Source organism: Pseudophryne corroboree, chromosome 2 (genome assembly GCF_028390025.1).
Source record: "Pseudophryne corroboree isolate aPseCor3 chromosome 2, aPseCor3.hap2, whole genome shotgun sequence".
Taxonomy (NCBI): domain Eukaryota; kingdom Metazoa; phylum Chordata; class Amphibia; order Anura; family Myobatrachidae; genus Pseudophryne; species Pseudophryne corroboree.
Genome location: NC_086445.1, coordinates 544,238,184 through 544,247,008, shown reverse-complemented (window position 1 = coordinate 544,247,008; position 8,825 = coordinate 544,238,184).

Genomic DNA, 8,825 nt, shown 5'->3' with positions numbered 1-8,825 from the left:
CTGTCCTCACGTTCCGTACCACGTGTACCAATGTGCGTACGCAATTCAACAAACCACAGTCTCTATAAATGTGAGCAATACTAACTATAATCGCTCACTTAACACAACACCCAGTTTTTTCTTAACAACCATGCCAGAACTGCGTTTGTGTCTTTACACTTACTTCCTTAAATGCTGTTATTTCAAATTTACCTATATAGCAACAAATATATCCAGTTTCACACAGATCTATAATTACTGCAATAATCAATAATTTAAATGATATGATTCAGATTGGATAGCTATCTTGCAGAACATACACTGATATAAATATACACATAATTATAATAATATTATATATATGTACCATTCACTGGTCTCCTATGAGACACCTTACCTCTTATTTGCATATCAAAGCTATTTGCTTTTCACTGAGTTACAGTTACACAGGTTAATTTGCATTTCAATGGCTATCCTCCCTAGTAAGCAGATTCTACACGTCTTGGAAGGAAAAGAAAAAAACAAACAAACCTCTTTCTTTCCTTTTTCTATCTGTGTGTTACCTCTTACACCAAGCCAAGCATTTATCTCACCATTTACTCTCACTAGGCCCAATTGAAACTATTTGTAATTGACTATGGCATGGGTTAAATAAATGCATTGGTAACTCATAAATGGTTCTTGATGTGACAAGGGAAACTGATTGTTCTGAGCAGACTGAAAATCAGCTATTTAGAAAATGACCTTCCTAAAATGGCCACTGCTCCTCCCCTTTCCACATCCATGAGGTTTACACAAAATGGTGGACAGGCCATGTGGTTAGTCCAAAATGGAGGACAGACCATGCGGCTTCCTTTGTCACAAAGAAATCACACATTATACAAACACCAGAAGTTATTTTAGGCCTGAGTTAAAAAAAAAAAAAACTATATCAAGGCTATGCAGCAACTTTTAAGTGTACTTTTAAACCTACTTAACAGATAAACAATCCAATCTGAATCAAACACAATATGACTTATTTGAACTTTGTTTTGCAACAATAAAAATACATTTTAGCATCTTAAATATTATGAGAAAGACATTGTCCCTTGAATTTTCATATCATTGGCTTACTGATAACACAACAGAACACACGGATATGATTTTCTCAGCTTCACGATGCATCCACCACAAGCTGATCGACCACAGTGTTGCGTTTATAATGTACAGTGCATCATTAAGACCATGATATCCCGGACGAGCCCCCATCTGTAAATACCAAATTGCTTTCTAACAAATATTTAAATGCCCACTCTAATATATACTGCAGACGCCAGGCGCATCTTATTACTATATACGATAAAAGTGCGCTGTACATCGTAAAACACTGCATCCCATAAGAGAAAACATTACACCAACACATTATCTGAGTTCCAAAGCTCATTGATGTATATATTTGTTATTAAAAGGATATGGATTCAATATATTACAATGTACAGTATACATATAGTTTCATGGTTACAACTCATACAGTAAGCAGTTAATATATACAGGTACAGTTACAGTTACAGCATACAATACCATTCCTTTCTCATATAAATTCGTCTTTCCATATCACTCTCTCTCTCTCTGTAAAATCATGCAGGCACTCCATCATCGTCTGATACAAAACAGCAACTGAGAACTGTGTGTCTCTGCAATGTGTTATCTAGTTTTGGGGGAGGGAACTTTCTCATTCATGATGAGTCACTAGTCTATTTGTATGCTAAACAGGTTCAACCTTGAAGACATCAAAAGGGGCTGTCCTGAGCTTCCTGTCCACTACCTGTTTCTGTAAATGTCTATTGTTCTAATAAAAGTGATTTTAGCTTTCATACATTTAAACATAACTATTTGTTGCAGTGTCCTACAACTTAATAACAAGTATCAAATTAATCTACACATTAATCTGGTTGCTTTAATACCAAATATGACAGGTGTATCTGGCTTTGTTCAAATAATACACACACATGACATTTACTCCTTATATAATTTTAAATCATTATGATGTCTGGCGCTTGATATTATTATAATTATGTACTGTATGAAATAAGTGTTGAATCCATCTCTGTGGCATGTCTGTGTAAATGCGTGTGTTACCATATATTGCTGTGCTCGCTGCGCGTATTTGCAAGTGTAGCAACTTATATGTGTGTAGAGTTTGTATGTTCTTTCTATGTAATATTTTTGACTTCGACAGTACACTCCCTGAAAACGGTCAGTTGACACCCAGAAACGCCCACTTCATGTCAATCACTCTGCGGCCAGCAGTGCGACTGAAAAGCTTTGCTAGACCCTGTGTGAAACTACATCGTTCGTTGGAAAAGTATGTTGCGCATGCGCATTGCGCCGCATACGCATGCGCAGAAGTGCCGTTTTTTGTGCCTCATTACTGCACAGCGAACCAATGCAGCTTGCGATCAACTCGGAATGACCACCATAGTGCTGCAAAGTTCAGCACCCTTTTAGCGTATATGGTAATAAGATGCGCCTTGCGTCCGCAGTATATATTAACGCTGGCACTTAAATGTTTATTAGAAATAATGGAAATTCACAATAAAAATACATACATATAATATAACTATACACTGCTCAAAAAAATAAAGGGAACACTAAAATAACACATCCTAGATCTAAATGAATTAAATATTCTTATTAAATACTTTGTTCTTTACATAGTTGAATATGCTGACAACAAAATCACACAAAAATTATCAATGGAAATCAAATTTATTAACCCATGGAGGTCTGGATTTGGAGTCACCCTCAAAATTAAAGTGGAAAAACACACTACAGGCTGATCCAACTTTGATGTAATGTCTTTAAAACATGTCAAAATGAGGCTCAGTAGTGTCTGTGGCCTCCTCGTGCCAGTATGACCTCCCTACAATGCCTGGGCATGCTCCTGATGAGTTGGCGGATGGTCTCCTGAGGGATCTCTTCCCAAACCTGGACTAAAGCATCCGCCAACTCCTGGACAGTCTGTGATGCAACGTGGCATTGGTGGGTGGAGTTAGACATGATGTGCCAGATGTGCTCAATTGGATTCAGTTCTGGGGAACGGGCGGGCCAGTCCATAGCATCAATTCCTTCGTCTTGCAGGAACTGCTGACACACTCCTGCCACATGAGGTCTAGCATTGTCTTGCATTAGGAAGAACCTAGGGCCAACCGCACCAGCATATGGTCTCACAAGGGGTCTGAGGATCTCATCTCGGTACCTAATGGCAGTCAGGCTACCTCTGGCGAGCACATGGAGGGCTGTGCGGCCCCCCAAAGAAATGCCACCCTACACCATTACTGACCCACTGCCAAACCGGTCATGCTGGAGGATGTTGCAGGCAGCAGAACGTTCTCCTTGGCGTCTCCAGACTCTGTCACGTCTGTCACATGTGCTCAGTGAGAACCTGCTTTCATCTGTGAAGAGCACAGGGCGCCAGTGGCAAATTTGCCAATCTTGGTGTTCTCTGGCAAATGCCAAACATCCTGCACGGTGTTGGGCTGTAAGCCCAACCTTCACCTGTGGGCGTCGGGCCCTCATACCACCCTCATGGAGTCTGTTTCTGATCGTTTGAGTAGACACATGACAATTTGTGGCATGCTGGAGGTCATTTTGCAGGGCTCTGGCAGTGCTCCTCCTGTTCCTCCTTGCACAAAGGCAGAGGTAGCGGTCCTGCTGCTGAGTTGTTGCCCTCCTATGGCCTTCTCCACGTCTCCTGATGTACTGGCCTGTCTCCTGGTAGCGCCTCCATGCTCTGGACACTACGCTGACAGACACAGCAAACCTTCTTGCCACAGCTCGCATTGATGTGCCATCCTGGATGAGCTGCACTACCTGAGCCACTTGTGTGGGTTGTAGGGAGGTCATACAGGCACGTGGAGGCCACACACACTACTGAGTCTCATTTTGACTCGTTTTAAGGACATTACATCAAAGTTGGATCAGCCTGTAGTGTGTTTTTCCACTTTAATTTTGAGGGCGACTCCTAATGCAGACCTCCATGGGTTAATAAATTTGATTTCCATTGATAATTTTTGTGTGATTTTGTTTGTCAGCACATTCAATTATGTAAAGAACAAAGTATTTAATGAGAATATTTCATTCATTCAGATCTAAGATGTGTTATTTTAGTGTTCCCTTTATTTTTTTGAGCAGTGTATATATATATATATATATATATATATACACACACACAGTGGGGTAAATAAGTTTTTGGACAGCTACTGATTGTGCAAGTTGACCCACTTAAAAAGATGAGAGAGGTCTGTAATTTCCTTCATAGTTACACTTCAACTGTGAGAGACAGAATCTGGGGAAAAAAAACTAGGAAATCACATTGTATGATTTTTAAACAATTTATTTGTATATTCTTGCAGAAAATAAATATTGGACAATCAAAAAGTTTAACTCATTACTTTGTAATATAACCTTGGTTGGCAATTACAAAGGTCAAACGTTTCCTGTAGTTTTTGACCAGGTTTGCACACATTGTAGCAGGTATTTTGTCCCACTCTTCCATGCAGATCTTCTCTAGATCTGTCATGTTTTGGGGCTGTCGCCGGGCAACACGGACTTTCAACTCCCTCCACAGATTTTCTGTTGGGTTGAGATCTGGAGACTGGCTAGGCCACTCCAGGACCTTGAAATGCTTCTTATGGAGCCACTCCTTAGTTGCCCAGGCGATGTGTTTGGGGTCATTGCCATGCTGGAAGACCCAGCCACGTTCCATCTTCAATGCTCTTACAGAGGGAAGGAGAGTTTTGCCCAAAATCTCACGATACATGGCCACATTCATTCTCTCCTTAATAGGGATCAGTTGTCCTGTCCCCTTTTCAGAAAAGCAGCCCCAAAGCATGATGTTTCCACCCCCATGCTTCACAGTGGGTATGGTGTTCTTGGGATGCCATTCTCCCTCCAAAAACGGAGAGTGGAGTTTATACTAAAAAGTTCGATTTTGCTCTCATCTGACCACATTACATTCTCCCAATCCTACTCTGGATCATCCAGATGGTCACTGGCAAACTTTAGATGGGCCTGGACATGTGCTGGCTTAAGCAGGGGGATCTTTCGGGCACTGCAGGATTTCAATCCATGACGGCGTAGTGTGTTACTGATGGTAACCTTTGTGACTGTGGTCCTAGCTCTCTTGAGGTCATTGACCGGGTTCCCCCATGTAGTTCTGGGCTGATTCCTCACCATTCTCAAGATCATTGATACCCCACGAGGTGAGATCTTGCATGGAACCCCAGGTCGAGGGAGATTGTCAGTGATCTTGTATTTCTTCCATTTTTTAATAATTGCGCCAACAGTTGATCTCTTCTCACCAAGCTGCTTGCCTATTGTCGAGTAGCTCATCCCCAGCCTTGTGCAGCTCTACAATTTTGTCCCTGGTATCCTTAGACAGCTCTCTGGTCTTGGCCATGGTGGAGAGGTAGCAGTCTGACTGTTTGGGGGGTGTGGACAGGTGTCTTTTGTACAGATAACCAGTTCAAACAGGTACCATTAATACAGGTAACGCGTGGAAGATAGAAGAGCTTCTTAAATAAGAAGTAACAGGTCTGTGAGAGCCAGAAATCTTGCTGCTTGGTAGGTGTCCAAATATTTATTTTCCACAAGAATATACAAATAAATTGTTTAAAAATCATACAATGTGATTTCCTGTTTTTTTTTTTTCCAGATTCTGTCTCTCACAGTTGAAGTGTACCCATGATGGATAATTACAGACCTCTCTCATCTTTTTAAGTGGGTCAACTTGCACAATCGGTGGCTGTCCAAATACTTTTTTGCTCCACTGTATATATATAATAAGATTTTATTCACCGGTAAATCTATTTCTCGTAGTCCGTAGTGGATGCTGGGAACTCCGTAAGGACCATGGGGAATAGACAGGCTCCGCAGGAGACTGGGCACTCTAAAAGAAAGATTAGGTACTATCTGGTGTGCACTGGCTCCTCCCTCTATGCCCCTCCTCCAGACCTCAGTTAGGATACTGTGCCCGGAAGAGCTGACACAATAAGGAAGGATTTTGAATCCCGGGTAAGACTCATACCAGCCACACCAATCACACCGTATAACTCGTGATACTATACCCAGTTAACAGTATGAAATATAACTGAGCCTCTCAACAGATGGCTCAACAATAACCCTTTAGTTAGGCAATAACTATATACAAGTATTGCAGACAATCCGCACTTGGGATGGGCGCCCAGCATCCACTACGGACTACAAGAAATAGATTTACCGGTGAGTAAAATCTTATTTTCTCTGACGTCCTAGTGGATGCTGGGAACTCCGTAAGGACCATGGGGATTATACCAAAGCTCCCAAACGGGCGGGAGAGTGCGGATGACTCTGCAGCACCGAATGAGAGAACTCAAGGTCCTCCTCAGCCAGGGTATCAAATTTGTAGAATTTAGCAAACGTGTTTGCCAATGACCAAGTTGCAGCTCGGCAAAGTTGTAAAGCCGAGACCCCTCGGGCAGCCGCCCAAGATGAGCCCACTTTCCTCGTGGAATGGGCTGTTACTGATTTAGGATGCGGCAATCCAGCCGCAGAATGCTCCAGCGGAATTGTGCTACAAATTCAGCGAGCAATAGTCTGCTTAGAAGCAGGAGCACCTATTTTGTTGGGTGCCTACAGGATAAAAAACGAGTCAGTTTTCCTGACTCCAGCCGTCCTGGAAATATAAATTTTTAAGGCCCTGACTACGTCCAGTAACTTGGAATCTTCCAAGTCCCTAGTAGCCGCAGGCACTACAATAGGTTGGTTCAAGTGAAAAGCTGATACCACCTTAGGGAGAAACTGGGGACGAGTCCTCAATTCTGCCCTATCCATATGGAAAATCAGATAAGGGCTTTTACATGACAAAGCCGCCAATTCTGACACACGCCTGGCCGAAGCCAAGGCCAATAACATGACCACTTTCCACGTGAGATATTTCAAATCCACAGTTTTAAGTGGCTCAAACCAAAGAGATTTTAAGAAACTCAACACCACGTTGAGATCCCAAGGTGCCACAGAAGGCACAAAAAAGGGGCTGAATATGTAGCACTCCCTTTACAAATGTCTGAACTCCAGGCAGTGAAGCCAGTTCTTTCTGGAAGAAAATCGACAGAGCCGAAATCTGGACCTTAATGGAACCCAAATTTAGGCCCATAGTCACTCCTGACTGTAGGAAATGCAGAAAACGACCCAGCTGAAATTCCTCTGTTGGGGCCTTCCTGGCCTCACACCACGCAACATATTTTCGCCAAATACGGTGATAATGGTTTGCGGTTACTTCTTTCCTAGCTTTTATCAGCGTAGGAATGACTTCCTCCGGAATGCCCTTTTGCTTTAGGATCCGGAATTCAACCGCCATGCCGTCCAACGCAGCCGCGGTAAGTCTTGGAACAGACAGGGCCCCTGCTGTAGCAGATCCTGTCTGAGCGGTAGAGGCCATGGGTCGTCTGATATTATTTCTTGAAGTTCTGGGTACCAAGCTCTTCTTGGCCCATCCGGAACCACGAGTATCGTTCTTACTCCTCGTTTTCTTATTATTCTCAGTACCTTTGGTATGAGAGGCAGAGGAGGGAATACATAAACCGACTGGTACACCCACGGTGTCACTAGAGCGTCCACAGCTATTGCCTGAGGGTCCTTTGACCTGGCGCAATATCTAGTTTTTTGTTTAGGCGGGACGCCATCATGTCCACCTGTGGCCTTTCCCAACGGTTCACCAACAGTTGGAAGACTTCTGGATGAAGTCCCCACTCTCCCGGGTGTCGGTCGTGTCTGCTGAGGAAGTCTGCTTCCCAGTTGTCCACTCCCGGAATGAACACTGCTGACAGTGCTAAGACGTGATTTTCCGCCCATCGGAAAATCCTTGTGGCTTCTGCCATCGCCATCCTGCTTCTTGTGCCGCCCTGACGGTTTACATGGGCGACTGCCGCGATGTTGTCTGATTGGATCAGTACCGGCTGGTTTTGAAGCAGAGGCCTTGCCAGACTTAGGGCATTGTAAATGGCCCTCAGTTCCAGAATATTTATGTGTAGGGACGACTCGTGACTTGACCAAAGTCCTTGGAAATTTCTTCCCTGTGTGACTGCCCCCCAGCCTCGAAGGCTGGCATCCGTGGTTACCAGGACCCAGTCCTGTATGCCGAATCTGCGGCCCTCTTGAAGATGAGCACTCTGCAGCCACCACAGTAGAGATACCCTGGTCCTTGGAGACAGGGTTATCAGCCGATGCATCTGAAGATGTGATTCCGACCACTTGTCCAAGAGGTCCCACTGAAAGGTTCTTGCATGGAACCTGCCGAATGGAATTTTGCTTCGTAAGAAGCTACCATTTTTCCCAGGACTCGTGTGCAGTGATGCACCGATACCTGTTTTGGTTTCAGGAGGTCTCTGACTAGAGATGACAGCTCCTTGGCTTTCTCCTGCGTGAGAAACACTTTTTTCTGTTCTGTGTCCAGAACCATCCCCAGGAACAGCAGGCGTGTGGTAGGAACCAGCTGTGACTTTGGAATGTATAGAATCCATCCGTGCTGTTGTAGCACTTCCCGAGATAGTGCTACTCCGACCAACAACTGCTCCATGGACCTCGCCTTTCTAAGGAGATCGTCCAAGTATGGGATAATTAAAAACTCCCTTTTTTCGAAGGAGTATCATCATTTCTGCCATTACCTTGGTAAAGACCCTCGGTGCCGTGGACAGTCCAAACGGCAGTGTTTGGAATTGGTAATGGCAATCCTGTACCAGAAATCTGAGGTACTCCTGGTGAGGATGGTAAATGGGGACATGTAGGTAAGCATCCTTGATGTCCAGGAATACCATGTAATCCCCCTC